This window comes from Equus asinus, chromosome 21 (genome assembly GCF_041296235.1).
Source record: "Equus asinus isolate D_3611 breed Donkey chromosome 21, EquAss-T2T_v2, whole genome shotgun sequence".
Lineage (NCBI taxonomy): Eukaryota > Metazoa > Chordata > Mammalia > Perissodactyla > Equidae > Equus > Equus asinus.
The window spans coordinates 46,359,310-46,378,892 of record NC_091810.1 but is presented as its reverse complement, the minus strand read 5'-3'; the positions used below and the strand labels follow the sequence as shown (position 1 = coordinate 46,378,892).

The following is a 19,583-nucleotide window of genomic DNA, read 5'->3' as shown; positions in this document are numbered from 1 at the left end:
AAAAAGAGGAGGATTGGCAACAGATGTTAGCTCAGAGTGAATCTTCACCAAAAAAAAAAAAAAAAAGATGACTGTCAGCCTCTGGGAGAGCTTTCCAGTTGCAGAGCAGAAGCAGAGTCTGTAATATGGCAGCTGAGAAGAGAATGGGTAGACACAAAGTGAATGCAATAAATGGGAAGTAAGTGCATATTTAGATACTGGGCAGCAAATGAACACGATTTAATGGCCACTTAAAAAGGGCAGCAATGTCGTGCAGTTCCAATAATCTTCTGTTTACTTTAGTACTTCATATTATTCAAGCTGCTAGAATTAAAGAAAAATGACAGGCACATTTTAGTTTTTGCAGGCTCAATTCCATGACCAACAAATAGAGTTCAGCTATAAATATAACAAATTAACATAAACTGATTAAAATATATTCCACCTGCTTTACAGTTGAAAAGCTTTGAGTGCTGAAAAGACTAATAACAAAAACACAAAGAGATTATTATGCTATAAAAAAATTACAGGGGCCAGTCCTGTGGCTGAGTGGTTAAGTTCACACACTCCGCTTTGGTGGCCCGGGGTTTCGCCAATTCAGATCCTGGGCGCGGACACGGCGCCACCCATGAGGCCATGTTGAGGCGGGATCCCACACAGCACAACCAGAAGGACCTACAACTACAATATACAACTAGGTACTGGGGGGCTTCAGGGAGAAAAAAAAAAAAAGATTGGCAACAGATGTTAGCTCAAGTGCCAATCTTAAAAAAAAAAAGAAAGAATACAAATATTTTTTACTACCTTTCCTAGATTTTAAACCATATTTTTATAAACAAAACATCTGAAAGACCAATCACAATCATTTAGAAACTTGCTATAGGAATTACAGTGCTATAGGATTTGATTATAATGTTGGCAAAAACACTAGTTCACTGGAAAATATTTTTCCATCTGTTTCCAGTGCTGAGCCTTAAGGGGAGACAGTCCAACCCATTCACAAGACTTGCTAAGTTCAAATTTATGCATTAGTTTGTACTCCCAATAATAAAAATATTCATTCTTCAATCTTTCACCTTAAGAATAACTCTTCTACAGAGGGGATCATAAGTAACAGATAAACTTAGAATGGGCAGAATACGACACTGTGAGTACTACAATACTTAGGGGTATATATGGCTGAGTCGTTCAAAGCTGACCAGAAGCAAGCATTTTGCCAAATTCACCTTTCTATCCACTACCATTTCAGAATTTCATAATACTAGACACAATGCAAGAACGATGCCACCAGAGAGAAGAATTTCGACCACAGGTTCCTTACAGACGCTTAAATTCATTCAAAATGTAACAGACATTTACTATACCTACTGAGTCATTAATTCAGGATACAAACCTCACTTGTTACAAAGCATGACCTGATACCATCTTACCTTATATGAAAAAGAGCAGTTTTCTCAGTTAAGAACAAATTAATGATTTTCAATATAAGGATGGAAAGTTAAATGTTGAATTTATGATCATTTCCCTGTGCCTTTTATCAGAAATATCCTTACAAACTACTGTTTGCAAAGTTTTTTAATTTAGAATATAATAATGACTTCTAAAACTCTTCTCCTGTGAAGAATTTTTAATTACTTATACTTTGAAATAGCAGAAGAATCTAGAATTCACAAAAAACAGTGTAACACCTAAGAATTAAGAGTGATTTAAAATTGCATCAATTTTGTCACATTCTAGGAAATGATCATAACTAAGTATATTACTGATTACTCCTGTTTTATCTTTTGCCAAAATGCTCTCATAATTTTGTTGCTATTAGATAATAATCAGTTAATTAGTACCTTTAATCACTTCAAAAAGGAACATGGCTTATTTATGAAGAATCATTTTCTTTAAAAACTGTCATGAAGTCAGGGAGGAAGAGAGCTAACACTGGAACGTTCACTGTGCCAGGCACTATGCAATGGGGTACCTCATCCATCCCACCACCCGTTAAAATATTCCCATTTTAAAGGTCAGGAAATGAGGTTTAAAGAAGTTAATTAACTTACCCAAAGTTACACAACTACTAAATGACAGCCAAATCCAAAACTTAAGTTCTTTCCCACACCAAGCTACCATTCAAAAGCAAAATCTTTACATGTAAGCTTTTACCAAATGGATTTCCTCAACTCCCATCATTTCCTCTTAGACATTTTACTGCACATTCTAAAGCCTCAATTCAGGGGAAAAAACAGACCACTTCTTAAAAAGTTTTTAGAACCACCACCCAATGAATCAGCTGACAATAAATAAAAAATACATCTAAGAGCTGTCACTGGTAACAGGTATTCCTTTAGCTCTGGGGAACAAGAGCACATCTAGTCTACCTCATAAGTGTATAGTTACTTGACAACATTCTTTATTCTCACATCACAAAAAGAGATGTCCCTAGTCCCTAGGATTCCTCTGAACTGGATCTTGAGAACAGACAGGCCCTTGATGAGTGTTGATGGAGTGAATGGATAAAGACACAGCTAGCATAAACTTCAATACAGCAGAGAGAGAGAAGTTACGAAGCTGGAGGACCCCCAAAATGAGAGCATAAAGCAACCTCAGCTCAACAAAAGTCATTTAAAAAGCCAAAATCATCTTTGAGTCATATAAAGAATAAGAGACCTCTACATACTTCCTACAGTCAGATTTTTAGATACTTGCATATCTGATGAGTGTGTAATGGCATCTTACTGTATTTTAATTTCTATTTCCCCAGTCAAAGCCATAAGAATGGCTATAACCAAAAAAGAGAGACAGTAATAAGTCCTAGCAAGGGTGTGGAAAAACTGGAACCCTCATAACACTGCTGGTGGGTATGTAAAGTGGTGCAACCGCTTTGAAAAACAGTTTGGCAGTTTCTCAGAAAGTTAAACAGAGTTGCCATATAACCCAGCACTTCCACTCCTACATAAATACCCAAGAGAAATGAAAATATTACACATGAAAAATTGTACATGGATGTTCATAGCAGCATTATTTATAACAGCCAAAAAGTGGAAACAACCGCAATGTCCACCAACTGTTGAATGGATAAATAAAATGTGATATACCCATATCCAGCAGAATATTATCTAGCAGTAAAAAGAAATGAAACACTGATACATACTACAACATGGATGAACCTCAAAAAGTTTATGCCAAGTTAAAGAATCCAATCACAAAAGATCACATATTATATATCATGTATACAAAATACCCAGAATGGGCAAACCTAAAGAGACAGAAAGTAGATTCGCAGTTGCCTCAGGCTGAGGAGGAGGGATAGGGAGTAACTGCTAATGGGCACAAAGTTTCTTTTTGAAATAATGAAAATGTTCTAAAACAGATTATGATGATGGTTGCAAACCTCTAAATATATGAAAAACCAGTGAATTATATACTTTAAGCGAACTTTATGATACCTAACATATCTCAACAAGCTATTTAAAAAATAAGAGAAAAAATAAAGCCTATAACTGTTTGTTTTTCAATTTTCTACCTCAGATGGCAAGGTATGCAGTGGGAGAAGACTAATTTCATCAAAAACAATGTATTTGCTTTTCTTTCATTTAGACTGCTGTCGTTTTAGCACCCTGCTTTTAGCAGTAAAAGAAAAGAAAATATGGAGGTTTCTAAGATCCAGAACACAGTCATTAATAAATTAAAGGATAAAGAAAAATTACTAGAACTTCCAGTTCACACTCCTAACTCCAAAGCAGGAGCAATCTGCTCACTCAGTGTCAGAGCTCCAGGAACCTGACAATCACAGCCTTGACCATCACAGTGCCTCAGGCTGCAGACATTCAGTCTAGCTGAGGTCGGGATGACCACGTTTCCCACTTTTAAAGTAGACAATGTCCAACTTCCCCAAAGTGGTGGTACCACCTCACACCCCACCAGCAGTGAAGAGAGCGCCCATGGCTCCACACACTCGCTTCCTACAGTGAGATTTTACACTTCTGCAAACCTATTGAGTGTGTAATGTTATCTCATTGTATTCTAATTGGCATTTCCCCAATTAAAGTGAGGTTTAACACCTTTTCTTATGTTTATTGACCATGGGATTTCCTCTTTTGGGAACTGCCTGCTCAAGTCAGTTTTCTACTGGGCTGTCTTTTTTTACCTACTGATTTGAAAGAGCTCTTTATGTATTCTAACAGTTACATGTGATTAAAAACTATTCTACTCTGGGCTCATTTTTTTCACTCTCTTTATGTTGTCTGTTGATGACAGTTTCAGTTTTAATATAGTCACATTTATCAATCTTTTCCTTTGTGGCACTTTTTGTACCTTGTTTAAGAAATTCTTCCCCACCCCTGAGGTCACAAGGCTCTTCTATTATCACCTGAAGTTTTCTAATTATGCCTTTTAGATTCAGTTCTTTAATCCATCTGATATGAGGGAAAGATCCAATTTCTTTTTTCTCCCCCATATGGAAAACTGATCATTGGAAACTAGATCTGACTCCAGTACCTGGATTCAACCACTAAGCAAAATAGGAAACTAATGAGATCCTCCTTTTGTTGAGGACCTACCATGCCGGTAGTATGCCGAGTATTTTATATACATTATACAAAGAGAAATAATTCTGGAAAGTACACTGTTACTACTCCCACTTTACAGATAAAGAAACTGAGGCTAAGAAACATGTCCAAGGTGTTAAAGAGAAAGATGAGATCCCTATCTGTCTAATCTAACGCCCCTGTTCTTTCTACCATACTACACTGTTTTATGTAAGAATTTGATCTCTGGATAAAAGAGGAAACATCTTCATTTTGAGGATGCTATAGTCACTTTACTCTCCAGGTCCACTAATATAGTGATGCTTACTTAATAAATAGCTCATTTATTCATTCATGTCACAGATGTTTACTGAGTGCCTATTATCTGCCAGGCATTGTTACAGGCTCTGGGGATCGAGTGGTGAACAAAATAAGGTCCCTATCCTCTTGGGGGCTTACAGTCTCACCTGATCATAAGTAGTCTCCCATATCCCTTCTACGTGACTCAGTCTTACACACTTAATAAAGAAAACTTTCCCTCAAATAGCAGAATGACAGGAATGCAACATGTTACACTGTCAAGTTTAAGGCTGAACTTAAATTAGCAACTTGGAGAAATTCCAGCATTCATGCTGAGAGAACCTCATGAAATAAAGCATCCCTATGCTTCTTCCTTTCTCCTGCAGCTTATACCTTCACTTTTCAAAAAAATATTAGCAATATTTCAAAAGCAGTTACCTTAACAATATGAATGTGACTTCTTGTAAGCATCTATATACATCTTGTGCTATTTCTAAACCCTTTTATTTCTCTCCTTAAAAAGATGCATTTCAATGTACAGTAAGTAGTAATAAACTTGTTTCTTAATTTCTTTAATACAAATTGGATGTCTATGAATATTCAGACAATTGAAGAATGCAAGAACTAGGAAAGAAAAAGTTAATTACACAGAGCAATGTGAGGTAGCCGGAACTTCCTTTATTTTCCCACCCCCTGCTTGCATCTGCTCCCGTCCTTCAGACAAAGGAAAATCCCTTCCCTCCGGATCCACGTTCTACCCCTTTCACCTACTTAGTAACAGACCTTCAGTTATTCCTCCTGTCCTCTATCCCTCTCTACCAGATTAGTCCCCATCAGAACAACACACAAACATGCTCCAATGCTGCCATCTCAATAACAAAAGAAAATCTCTCTTGACCTCCACCTCCCCTCCAAGAGCTTGTCCATTTCTCTGTTCTCCCTTCACACCTCAGAAGATTGTCTACACATGCCATTTCCTCACTTCCTCCCCAATCTAACTATAGTCTATCCTAACACACTGACATTGCTCTTGGCCAGGTCACCAATGACTTTCAAATCATCAAATCCAATGGTTTCCTCTCTCATCTTACGAGGCCCCCATCTTCACAGTAAACTGCCCCTCCTCCTCAAAGCATTATTTCTCTCAGCTACTATGACATTACTCTCCTGGTTTTCCTTCCCCCTCTCTAGCCAGTCCTTCTCAATCTCCTTTGCTGGCCCCTCCAGAATCACACAAACTCTAAATCTTGGAATCCTTCAGAGTTGGGTGCTGAGTTCTCTTCTTTTTTTCCCCATATACATTTGACATTCTCTTCCTAGGTGATGTCATGCAAACTCATGACTATAAATACTATCGATACTAAAAGGACTTACTCCCTGAGTCCAGACACATATGTCCAGCTACTAATTTGGAATCTCCATATTAATGTTGCATAGGCAACCAAAACTGAACTCTACTTTGCTACCAAACCCAACTCTCACCAGACTTCTCCATCTCAGCACTACACAACCAACCAAGCCAAAAACTTAGAAACCATCGTCGATGGCTCCCTTACCCTCACCCGTTGCACTAACAAATCCTATGGAGTCTACTGTCATCATCTATGTTCAAATCAATCACTTCTCTCCATTTTCACTGCCATCATCCTAATCCAAGCCCCCTGCACTACTGCAATAATGCAGGTGGCCTCCAAACTGCCTTCCCTGCCACACTTGAAAGTCCATTCTCCACACAGGAGATACACATCTTTCTAAAAGGCAAAGCAGATCCTGTCAGATCTTAAATAATAAACTCCAAACTCTTTACTAGGATCTACAAGGCCCCGCAAGATCTGGTCACTAATTACCACTCTATCTTCCTTTCATTCATACTCCCTCTGTTGGTTCCTAATTCACCACAGACTCCTTCCTGCCTCAGGGCCTAGGCAAGTGCTACCCCCTCATCCAAAGTGCTCTTCACATGCTGTTTCTTGCCCTTCACTTCTTAGTCTAAAAGTCACCAGCACATAAAGAGGGGTTGGGGGGGAGGGCAAAAGGGGTAAAGGAGCATACAGGTATGGTGATAAAAACTAAACTACTGGTGGTGAATACAATACAATCTATACAGAAATTGAAATATAATAATGTACACCTGAAATGTTCTAAAACAATATGACCTCAATAAAATAATTTTTTGTCACCAGTCCACATAAAGATTTTTTTCTAATCACCCTATTGAGTATGTCTCCATCTTATTCTCTAACATATCACTCAGACTACCTGCCAAGTACTTATCACAAATACTAGATTCCTGGTGGTGAACATGATGTAATCTACACAGAATTAGAAATATATTATGATGTAAATCTGAAAGCTATATAATGTTATAATTCAATGTTACTGTAATAAAAAAATTAATTTAATTAAATTAAACCAAATACTAGATTCTATTTATTGCCTTACTGGTTTATCATCTCCCTACCTTCCCATATCTTGTGTGGGTTGTATATGCAGTGTCAATATATATTTGTAGAATGAACGGTAGAAAAAACAAACAAATCGAGAATGGAGGAAGAAGAGAAAAAGAGAAGGGAAGAAAAGAAAACATTTCCAATCTATGTCTAGGTTTCCACCAGAGTTTTATAATACAGATTTTCCCACACTGTAAGTGAAAGTAGAGGTTCCTTGTTGGCTAAGTTGAGCCCAACAATACCACTCTATGTAGAACTGAACCTGTTCGTAAAGGACAGCTCCAGCAGCAATCTGTTTATTTTACACTCAGTGCATTTCTACTGAAAGATCAAATTCAGTTACTGCTTCTCTACAACTAGTCTGGGGAGTTACTAATGCATATCTAAATCTGCCAATGTAAATTAGGAGAAAAATTTGCTTAAAACATAATGCCAAGAGGAGGAAAAGATGATACGAAATACAAGCGTTTTATGCCTAAATTCATTAGAAAATGCCTTTAAAATAGCAAAAATGTTAATGCAGTAAATGGCAATATATTATACCATTATCTCTTCATTTGCATATGTTTAAAATTACCCATAACAAAAAGTTAAATAAAGTAAATGCCTCTAAGAAGTCAAAAGCAATAAGCATCACTGGGTCACAGATATTTTCTCGGCTCAAGTGCACTCTGTTGCCATTTGGAGATTTAATTTAAATGAACTGATAACAGTTTCTAAAGGTGTTTTCATAAGACATCAGCTCCTTGGGAGCATCTGAGGACACAGGGAAGCAGGATCGCCCTTCTACCTGCTCTGTGTCACAACCTTCCAGGCCCAGCACCATCAGCCCAGCACCTTTCTACGAGAGTCTCCAATAACCATAGCTCAAAAACAGAGCAACTTCAAGGGAGGAATAAAATTGTTTAAAAGGAGAAAGTAGTGGAAGAACGCAGAAGGTGAAAAAAAATGATTTTTGCTTAAATTCAAACAGAACATTTTCCCCCTAGAATTTTGATGAAGTAATATTTCTCTCTAAAGTGGCACTTCAGATTCAGAAAGGGACTTACAGAAGACTAAGTGCAAATATACCAGAGGCCAGCATCCCCACCCAATACAGTCCCTCCTCTCAAGGATTCCTTTTTTAGCATCAAAGAAAATGTCATGGTTGTCAGTGGTGAAAATGCAAATATTAAGCCCTCGTTTAATTAGGTAGCACAAAGAACAGAAGAATCTAAGCTGCTCTGGCAGTTGTTAATTTTTTTGCTATAGAAATACTCTGGTCTACAGGAAAACAAAAAAATACAAGTTTATTTTCAGTTTTTTTGGATTGAAAAAAATAATGTTTAAACTCTATTAGGAAATTAAGGGACTAAAGCCAGGTAGAATTTAAAAAAATCAATTACATCCTTACAAGTTAATCCATGAAAATAATAAGATGGATCCAAACCACCACATGAAAGATCCATTTATTTATGTTTACAAGTAGTACAAGATAATCCTTAAATAAAAATAATTAACATTACAGAAATCCAAAATAACCTGATGAATGAAAGAAGTTGGTATTTGAACATAAAATTAATTCATCAAGAATATGATAAATTACTCTCTGAAGATAATGTGTAACATTAAAAGCCCTTAGAATTTCAGTTTTTAAGGAAAAAAGGTTCTGAATTTCATAAAAAATAAATTACAGTAGAATTCTATATCTGTCAATGTAATCATTGCATAGGATTTCATTTTGTCTTTCTTGGCGGGGGGGTGATGGGGGGCAGGTGGAGGAGATAGTTTCTTGGTCTACCCCACACCCAAGAAACAGACACCTAAATCCCTGGGCCAATCTTAACTGGAGTCCAGGAAAGTGGAGAAAAGGGCAAGGGGAACAGAAGTTCCATCAATTCCTACCATTTCGACTATTTTCTCCCTTCACATCTTGAGAGATTAAAAATGTTGCCATATCAGGGCCAGCCCCAGGACAGTGGTTGGGTCTGCCACACTCTGCTTCAGCAGCCCAGGGTTCATGGGTTCAGATCCTGGGTGTGGACCTACACTACTCGTCAGCCATGCTGGGGCAGGGACCCACATGTAAAGCAGAGGAAGACTGGCACAGATGTTAGCTCAGGGCTAATCTTCCTCAGCAGAAAAAAGAAAAGTTGCCATCTCTAATAAAAAATAAGCTTATTAGGGGCCAGCTTGGTGGCATAGTGGTTAAGTTTGCACAGTCTGCTTTGGCAGCCCGGGGTTCACAGGTTCAGATCCTGGGTACGGACCTACATACCACTCATCAAGCTGTGCTGTGACAGCATCCCACATACAAAATACAGGAAGACTGGCACAGATATTAGCTCAGCAACAATCTCCCTCAAGCAAAAAAAGAGGAAGACTGTCAACAGATGTTAGCTCAGGGCCAATCTTCCTCACCAAAAAAAATAAATAAATAAGCTTATTAGTGATAGATTCACGTCATAAATATTGAAGAGCACTGAAAATGAATATAGTTAGCAATCAAGTATATTTAGACTTTGGTGTCCTTGCTCACAAACTGAGAAGAGAGAGAAAGGGAGACGAGGAACAACAAGACCTGGCAATGCGTCCTGGGGAAGTGGGGAGTTGGGGATGATCGAGTAGCCAAGGGAGGAGCACTCAGTCAGAGGCATAAATCCAAGCCTGTCACATCTTAGACCTGTAAATGACAGCAGGGCTCTGAGTAACAACTCTGTAATCAGATCAGGCGAGGGCACTGATCCTTTAGGTGACAGAGATCTAAGCTGGGACACAATTGGGCCTAAACACAGATTTACTGAACTCACGGTAATGAGCACTTAATCACACTAAGAGATCACAGCCACAGTGAAGATGTTTCCTGTCGTGTTCCATTTCTAGAGGTTGAGTTCAGCTTTGTGGTTCAACACATGGATGTGACTAGGCTATGATGGGATTTAATTCTTAGCTTTCTAATGTTTCAGTCATCATTTCAGATCTCACCCTGTGCTATTAATTTGGCATCACAGCCCACACTACTCAATTTAGTTGTCCTACATCTAAGTTTATCCCCACACATGAATTAAACAAATACCACGTGTGCTGAATAGTTTATGCTGGTACTTAGCCCCACGCCTACCCTTCTAGACTCTCCCTGAATCACCAGGCCTGAAATCTACATTCCTGGCCCCCTGTCAGCTGTGCTCCCATTAGGCTCTGGCAGCAGCTCTGGCAGGAGTACAGGTTCCTGCCTGGTAGCAGTGACCTCAAGCAGCATTGGTGGGAAATGGGAGGTTCTAGGCTCTGGGTAACACCACCTCCTCCCTTTGCTCCTCCAGCCCTTCCTTTTGTATCCAATTCCTAGAATTGGGTCCCCTTTTCACTGAAGCGGCTAGAATGGTTTCCTGACTAGACAAAGACTGATAGCCCACCAAATTCAGAATTTATATAATTCATCGATGAGGGTGGGGAACTAAGCTGTGAAACATTCATTCATCCATTCAGTCGACAGATTGTTACTGAGTACCTACTACAGGCCAGACCCTGTTCTAGGTGCTGAAGATATAGTAGAAAACAGTACAGACAAAATCCCTGAACTCAGAGAGTTTACATTCTAGTGGAAGAGAGAGACAATACACAGAACAGATAAGGAAAATACTGTTAGATAATAAACGCTAAGGAGAAAAAAAACTAAGCAGGGGCAGGGATATGAAATGCTAGAAGAGGGCTGTGTATCTACACAAGTCACTGAGGTGATTTTGGGGAAAAGACTCCAAGGAAATGAGGGAGTTAGTCCTGCACATATCTACAGGAAAAACATTCCAGGCAGAGGGAACAACACGTGCAAAGGTCCTAAGGAGAGAGCCCCCTTGGCATGGTGGAGAACAGCAGGAGTCCTGGGCACCAGGGTACATAAGAAGGAGGAAGTCTCTGGTGGGGAAGCTAGGCCACGGGAGCCTTGTAGGATACAGTAAAGACTTCAGCTACAGCAACGGACTGTGAGCAGAGATCATATAACTTACCTGTTAACAAGATCCCTCTGCGTCACGAGTAGACTGGAGGGGGCAAAGGCAGAAGAAGGAGAACCAGTCAGGAGGCTACTACAATAACCCAAATGAGACTGGATGACACCTATGACCAAAGTGGTGGCAGTGAGGATGCTGAGCAAATTCTGAATATATTTTGAACTCCTATTTGACCCTTAAAAAGTCAGGGACTGGTCTCTGAACCTTGCTGGAATTCACATTAACAGAAATTTCTATCAATTTCTCCTACCAGGTGAGAATATAATGGCTTTAGTCAAAGAAAATTAAATAATTCCAAATTAACATTCTGCAATAGTCAATATACGGAAACACTAATGTATAACATGACAGGGTATAAAATTTTAATAGTTTTATAAAAATATTAAAGAAACTACACAAATACAGAAGCATCTATAAACTCAGTTTTTATTTAACTGATCAAACACTATTTCTAAGAGGGAAATGATCATATGTAAATTTTCTAGAGAGCAATGAGGAACAGAGAACTAAAAGGAATCTGGAAGCTCCATTCCCTTCATTTTTGGACCAAGGTAATACAGCCCATATATATATGAAGCTTGGTCCTTCTTCAAGCATCAAAACATATTTTAATAGTGGATGGAAGTATTTTTTACATAAATTTTTACTTCCTTAAGACCAAGAGTTTTGAATACACTTTAAGTTTTTTCCTTGATAATTCTGCCCTCTCGAAAGAACACTACATCCAGCACAGATGTAATGCCGGGCTTTGCTAACTGCTGCTGTCGCTATGCAGACCTACCAATCTCCACTCATCCCCCTCCAGCTGATGGCATCTAATTGACAGAAGGTTGGAAAATAGTTAAGAACCACACATAACTGAAAGCAAGACTGAGTCAGAACCAAAGAAGAAAATAATCAGCTTTGGTACAGGAACTTTATAACAATTATTGCCAACACTTAGAGATCGATTTTGCTTGTTCAAGGTGTTGAGCTGTGTTCTGAAGGGCTAAGACTATTCCCAAATGGATGGCTGAAAAGGTGATGTATGTGCAGTCCTTTAGAAAATGTTCCACCCCAAAATGCAATTCATCACTTTTGCGAAAGCATGGTTTAAAATTACTTAAAGAGAAATTAACTTTCTGACCATTAACACTATAAACATCACTACCTTAAAAAAGCAAATTGCCAAGGTAATATTTATGTCTCAAACAACAGCTTAAAAGTATAAACAGGAAAATAACAAGCTGTAATAAAAGGGCACTTCACTTCTTCTAAAACCTCCCATTCCACCAAAATTCTCCAGGAGGCTAACATGAACTCAATCTTCTCGTCCCTTCTCTACCATTCTACCAAAACTAGTTTGTTTTAAAAATTAATAATAAAACAAGTTTAAAGTTAATGTGTATTGGAAAAGGAAGATTAACAAAAACACGGAACCATAAATCAAATAAGAAAATGACTCACATATAAGCACTCAGCATCATAACCTCTCTCAGCAATTAAAGAACAAATAAGGGAGATCAAGAGATAATACGAAGAAAAAGTTTAGGATTGAGGATAAGCTGTAATTCGTGCCAAGATGCATGCTCATGGCCACAAGTTAACAGTTCCCCATGCATCCCCATGTCCTGAGTGCTGCTCACTCCAGTTCCAGCAGGTCCAGGTACAGCAGCCCAGACATCACTGTAGCTGCTGAGTGCTTCCTCTACCACTCTCAAGGAGGAAGAGTCGGCAGGAACCTTACCGAAGTTAAATCACTTCAGGAGGAAGCAGCACTAAAGATAAGAGTTGGGAAAGGATTAAAAGGAAAAGTTTAGGGTTATTTTTTCATTTTACATTGGGCCTTTTCTCCATTAAAAACTGAAATATTTTAGGGGCAGCCCCAGTGGGTAAGTTTGGTGCACTCCACTTCAGTGGCCTGGGTTCAGTTCCCGGGTGTGGACCCATACCGCTCTGCTGGTGACCATGCTGTGCTGGCAGCCCAAATACCAAAAAATAGAGGAAGACTGGCATGGATGTTAGCTCAGGGCAAACCTGCCTCAGCAAAAAATGTATTTGTATTTTTAGCTTATTAGAAAGTCTTACACTAACAATACAATAAATTAATAGGTATTCACAGATCACTCACTCCTTGAGCTTGACTTTCACGAAAATTATTTCTCAAAACAATATCCTACAAAGATGTTAGCCCCTGCCCACATCCACAAAATATCCTCTACAGGAGGCCCTTTGTACCTTTTTGATAACACTTAAACAGGAGTTATTCTGTATCATATCTTATCCTGGTACTATAAGCTTCTTGAGGGCAGGAAACTTACTCAGCCTTGCAATACCTAAACTCCTGGCATCACTGCTTCACTTCACAGCTATTTAGCATTTGCTAAATTAATTTCTGTAGTATCAGATCATGGTACCTCCAACTCACTAATGAGAAAAAAATATCAGGGGGGCCTGTCCAGTGGCGCATCGGTTAAGTTCATACCTTCTGCTTCAGTGGCCCAGGGTCCGCCGGCCGGTATCCCGGGTGCGGACATGGCACCGCTTGGCATGCCAAGCTGTGGCAGGCATCCCACGTATAAAGTAGAGGAAGATGGGCACGGATGTTAGCTCAGGGCCAGTCTTCCTCAGCAAAAAGAGGAGGATGGCAGCAGATGTTAACTCAGGGCTAATCTTCCTCAAAAAACAAAAAAGAAAAGAAAAAAGAAATTACTGCACTAGAAGCACAGCACCATGTTTAAAATTCCTTACTAAGGAGCTGAGATAAAAATCAACTGTTTTTATTTTTTAATTTAGCTGTATTTTTGCCAATGAACAAAAGAATAGAAAAAAATTGCCAGAACTTTATTTAATTTGTTAGCCAATCCATGCTGCTACAATTTTCTGAAAACCAAAATACAAAAACAAATTATCTAAATTTATAACCAGCAGCATGCACTCAGACCTTGGGCTTTAAAGGTACAGTCAACACCAAGGTAGTCTACAGACATCTTCAGATGTTTCGGTCTCCCAAGACTCAGCTGGGGATTCCACTGACGCCGTCCCTTCTGCCACACGGGGGCGGGGGAGCAAGACTTCACCTCTAACTCCACTTACTCTACTGCACCCGGTTCCCCTCTCCTCTGCATCTGCCAGGTAGGGACTGGGTGAAGAACGGTCTACCTTTACAAATACACTAACTCAGAAAAAAATAACACTAAGTATTAGAAAGCTTGTCTTAACCCAAGCAAATTCCAGTTTCCTTAGTCCATGATACTGTTTGTGGCATAAAAAAACTGCAAATAACCCAAACGTACAAAAATAGGGAACCAACTGAATAAATTATGTTGCATCCCTTTAACAGACTACTAGGCAATCATTAAAAGAATGAGGTAGATTTACGTGTACTTAGATACACACAAAATATTTTAAATAAAAAGAGCACTACCAATTGATTTTTTTAAGTGAGTAGGGAAATATATGTTTTTATACAAATAGAATTTTCCTAAAAAAAATACCAAAGCAAAAAAAAAAAAAATACCAAAGAAACTGGAGTTATACAGTGGCCTAGAGAAGGGACTGAGGGATCTCAGTAAAGAAGTACATCCTTTTTCACTATTCAAAAAATATTTTACTAAAAACATGCATCCTTAATTAAAAAAAGTTTTTTTAAGAAATACTTAAGTCAGTGATTATGATAAAATAAAGGAACAGAAGAAAAAGTGATGCCTATTACAAGGAATCTCATCTTTCTTAACTATCTCTAAATTCTGTGTGGCAAAATCTGAATTCAGTAAAAGCGGTGGGCTATGGAGAGGTCCATTCCACCCTCCTCCTTTGAAACCACAGTAACTTTCAATTTCTTGCTATAATGCTAAAAACAACTATACTTGCTTCTCACACAAAGATGCAAAAATCCCCTTAATGTTTGGCTCTGCTGTAGCCAAAGTTTAAAAGAGTCAAATATATTAATATAAGTCTGCAACTAAAGTTCAATTACACTTTATATGTTAATATTATACACTAATCATATTTTATGAGGAAAGTCTTACATATCTTTTTGTTTCTAAACTAACAAAGAACTTTAAATTACTAAGATTCCAAATTTCTTAAACTCTCCCCAGCCAAAAATCCAAACATCAGTTCAGTAAAAAATGAGAGGGTTTTTCCCCCATAGCTTCAATATGTCCAAAATTTCTCCATTTCCAAGCAGGACTAGAGTGAAGAGAGATGTTGTACGCAAAGCCTCAGCCTGTCCAACCCTCTTCCACTTCTGTAGATGCCTCTCCTGGTCTTTGGGACCCCCAAGTCCTCATCCAGATACAGCCATCATCAGTGCTCCCACCACAGTAAGAGCACTGATGCAACTGACAATGGTGGGAGGCCAGTGGATCCACTAAATTCATTTCTGAAGCTCAACCTGGGGCTTATGCATCCGCAAATAACAGGCTCTCAGTCACACCAGGGCAAAGGAAGTGGAGTCACCCCACCCCACGCCCACATAGAACCAGACTGCTGATTGTCTCTTTGTAACTACAAACATGAAAAGTAAAGCAAATGACTACAGCTAACGCCCTTCGATTTGATTTTTACTAATGGAAATGCATTTGTCGAAGATCTAAAGATATGCAGTTATCTTGGAAAAAGTGATGTGGTAAGTTAATATGATAAACAAAATGAAGTGGAGGAAAGGAATTTTGCGAACGTAAAACATTAATCAGAACAGACATTCCAAACAGCAAAATATGACAAAATACTGCCTTCTCATTAAAAGAAAAAAAATTCTGAACATTCAGAACTAAACTGTAACACTGAACAAAAATCTCCGGAGTTAGAAAAAAATTTTCTTAGATAACTTACTAGTTGGTTGTTTATACACACCTCATTTAACATATATCTATTTGCCATGCACTGTCCTCAGTACCAGGATGCCATGCTAAGTCAAAGACAGACCTGGTTCCTGCCTTCAGGGGGTTTACAATAGGAAGCACAAGGAACAATGCATTAGCGCACTGTTTCGTTCTGCCACTAGAAACAATGAGGAAAAACATACTTGGAGTAGGTTTAATGTTCTCCACAGTGTAGCTGCAAAGTATTTTATAATAATTTAAAATTAAAATGTTAAAATGAACTAAAAGTAAGATAATTTCATACAGTGATAAGTGCCATGAAAAAAAAAAATGAGAAAGGAGCACCTGGGGAGTGGAGGTAAGGATGTGCAGAGAAGGCTTCATTGTTGAGCTGAACCTTCCATGATGAAAAGGAACTCAGCATAAGAAATTCAGTGTGAGGGGCCGGCCCAGTGGCGCAGCGGTTAAGTGCACACATTCTGCTTCGGTGGCCCGGGGTTCGCCAGTTCAGATCCCGGGTGCGGACACAGCACCACTTGGCACACCATGCTGTGGTAGGCGTCCCACATATAAAGTAGAGGAAGACGGGCATGGATGTTAGCTCACGACCAGTCTTCCTCAGCAAAAAGAGGAGGATTGGCAGCAGTTAGCTCAGGGCTAATCTTTCTCAAAAAAGAAAGAAGGAAAGAAAGAAACTCAGTGCACTTGGAGGGACAGAAAAACATGTGGCTGGATTTCAGGAAAGCGGCCAGAAAAGTGGCAGAGGAGGGCAGGGAGCAAATCACAAAGGGCATAACAGGCCACAAAAGGCGTTTGGATTTTATTCTAATTACTATGGAAAGCCACTGGCAGGCTCTAAGCCTGGGAGTAACAAGATGGGATCGGACTAAACATAATAGTTTCTTGTTTAGAATGCATTTTCGAGTAGAAATACTTTTATAAACGGTGGTGCTGCAGTACTGCTTCTGTGCTTTCATTCAGCTATAATTTATTTACTGTCTACTCTCTGCTAGGTTGTGTGAAAGGTAGTGATGAGGAATAAAACAAGGTCTCTCACCCGGAGCTCCCAGTCTGCTAGGGATGAGAAACACTGAACAAATAATTACAATTGCAAAATTTATAAGAGTGGACTACGTACAATGCTATGAGGACCCAGGGCAGAGCAGTGAATCCAGCCTGGGGAGTCCAGGAAGGAAGACTTTGCAGAGGACCTGAGTGAGTCTCACAGGACAACAGGGACTCTTTCAGAGCATCCCCATAAGCGCGACGTCCAAACCACAGGTGGTACACAAGAAAAGAGGGGCCACCAAAGACTCCTTTACAGGGGCCAACCCCGTGGCCGAGCAGTTAAGTTTGCATGCTCCGCTTCGGTGGCCCAGGGTTTCGCTGGTTCGAATCCTGGGCGAGGACACGGCACCACTCATCAAGCCATGCTGAGGCGGCATCCCACATGCCACAACTAGAAGGACCCACAACTAACAATACACAACTATGTACTGGGGGACTTTCGGGAGAAAAAGGAAAAACAAAATCTTTAAAAAAAAAAAAAGTATTTACATAGGATTAAGGTGGAATGGGGAGGGAAGTTGTATAAAACTTGCAACTGTAACTTCACAGCTATTGCTTAAATAAGGCTTTATTAAGAATTTCAGGGCCAGCTCAGTGGCGCAGCAGTTAAGTGCACATGTTCCGTCCTCGGCGGCCCAGGGTTCGCCAGTTCGGATCCCGGGTGCAGACATGGCACCGCTTGGCATGCCATGCTGTGGTAGGCATCCCACATATAAAGTAGAGGAAGATGGGCACCGATGTTAGCTCAGGGCCAGTCTTCCTCAGCAAAAACAGGAGGATTGGCAGTAGTTAGCACAGGGCTATTCTTCCTCAAAAAAAAAAATTCTATTCGACATTATTGTACTAGCTGATGCAATAAGGCAAGAGGATTTAATAGGAATCCATATTGTAAAAGAAGGAAAAGTAAAACTATATTTATTCATAGATGACATAATTATCTCTATAGAAAATCTGACGAAATTAAAAAAAAAAAAGAATTTCAATTATTTGGTTTTCCCACAACACTGAAAATGCGATAACCTAAACGTTACTTCAACAAGTGGGTCTACGCTCTATTCATGTGTGCGTGCACACATTACCCATTGTGAATTAGGGTTAAAAACTTTTTTTTAACACAAACTCTTTTTGCAGCCATTTTATACCCCCCCAATAAAACAAGCTTTTATCAAAATTTCAAACAGAGATTCTGAAAAAGTTCCAAATACTCTCCACTTAGATTAAAAAATTATTAAAATTTCCCTGATTTGCTCTATCTTTCTATATATATGTACACCTATATGTATACTTTATGAGCCATTTGAAAGTGCTGAAAACATCACAATACCTCACCTCTAAACACTTCGGCTTGCATCTCCCAAGAATAAGGGCAATCTCTTATATAATCACAATGCCATTATCAAACCTAAAAAAGATCAACAATTCCTCAATACCACCTATCATCAGAAACATATTTTTTAAAATTTTAAGTACAAAAAAGGGCTTTGTCAAGAAACTTACCGAAGGAATGTATTTTAATAAACTGATTAGATTTACTGTCACTTGTATTTCATTATTTTTATTTTTAAAATGTAGTAATACTTTATAAACTTCAAGGTAAAAAGTCAAATTCTGGGGCTGGCCCCATGGCGTAGTGGTTAAGGTTTGGTGTGCTCTGCTTCGGTGGCCCGGGTTAACGGGTTTGGACCCCGGGCGTGTACCTACACCACTCATCAGCCATGCTGTGGTGGCATAGATGTTAGCTGAGGGCTAATCTTCCTCAAGCAAAAAAAAAAGTCAAATTTTTAAAAAGTTGATTTTAAAAATATTAAAAGAATAATTGTAATCAAATACTATGGCAAAAAGTATGAAAGTGGTACGTGCAAGATGGACATTTTGGGAGCACTGTGTTAAGAGAAAAGCACTCTAGGCAGAGGGACATCCCTAGGAAAAGGTTTGCAAAACAGTGCAGTCCCAGCAAGGCTGGAGTGAGGGCACACGTGAGAGGGAGATGAGCTAGACAGGTGGCAAGGGATGAGCTCTTCAAGGATTCTGCGTGCCTTCCTGAGGAGTTTGGACTTTATCCTGCTGGTACTGGGACTTCTACAAACAAAAATTTTGTCTAAACAAATCGAGTTTGTTTAGAAAGATCTATCTGGCCATAGTATGTTGGATGGACTGGAGAGTAGGGAAGACAGGCAGATCATTTCAAGGCAACAGAAGAACTCTGACATTTTTCACTGCAAATATATAACATTTCAGTTAATTATGCTTTGAGTAAGCCTGCTATACTAGTAAATGAACAATACAAAAACAGTAAAACTAAAGTTCAGTTTATCTTGAATGTTCATGTTGTAGAAATGAAGCTTTAAAGAGAAAAGGAGTGAGTCAGTAGAGACTTCACCCAAATTTTGAAAGGAACCCTTGGTACTTTTGAAGGTTTCAGCATTTAATGGAGCTGGCTCTTCTTAACACCTAGTTTCACTTTCCAAAGTGGCT

General features: G+C 39.0%; 1 protein-coding gene across 4 annotated transcripts in view; it reads right to left on the bottom strand.

Annotated features, from left to right (window-relative positions):
- The window catches only part of SFMBT1 (Scm like with four mbt domains 1), a 141,543-nt gene that overhangs the window by 111,832 nt on the left and 10,128 nt on the right, over positions 1 to 19,583 (bottom strand). The window contains exon 2 of one of the 4 annotated variants that reach the window (XM_070492756.1): positions 13,697 to 13,884. The exons of the other annotated variants lie outside the window; for them this stretch is intronic. The gene's annotated coding sequence lies outside the window, so the exon portion shown is untranslated. The remainder of the gene's footprint in view (positions 1 to 13,696; positions 13,885 to 19,583) is intronic. 4 annotated transcript variants of the gene reach the window in all.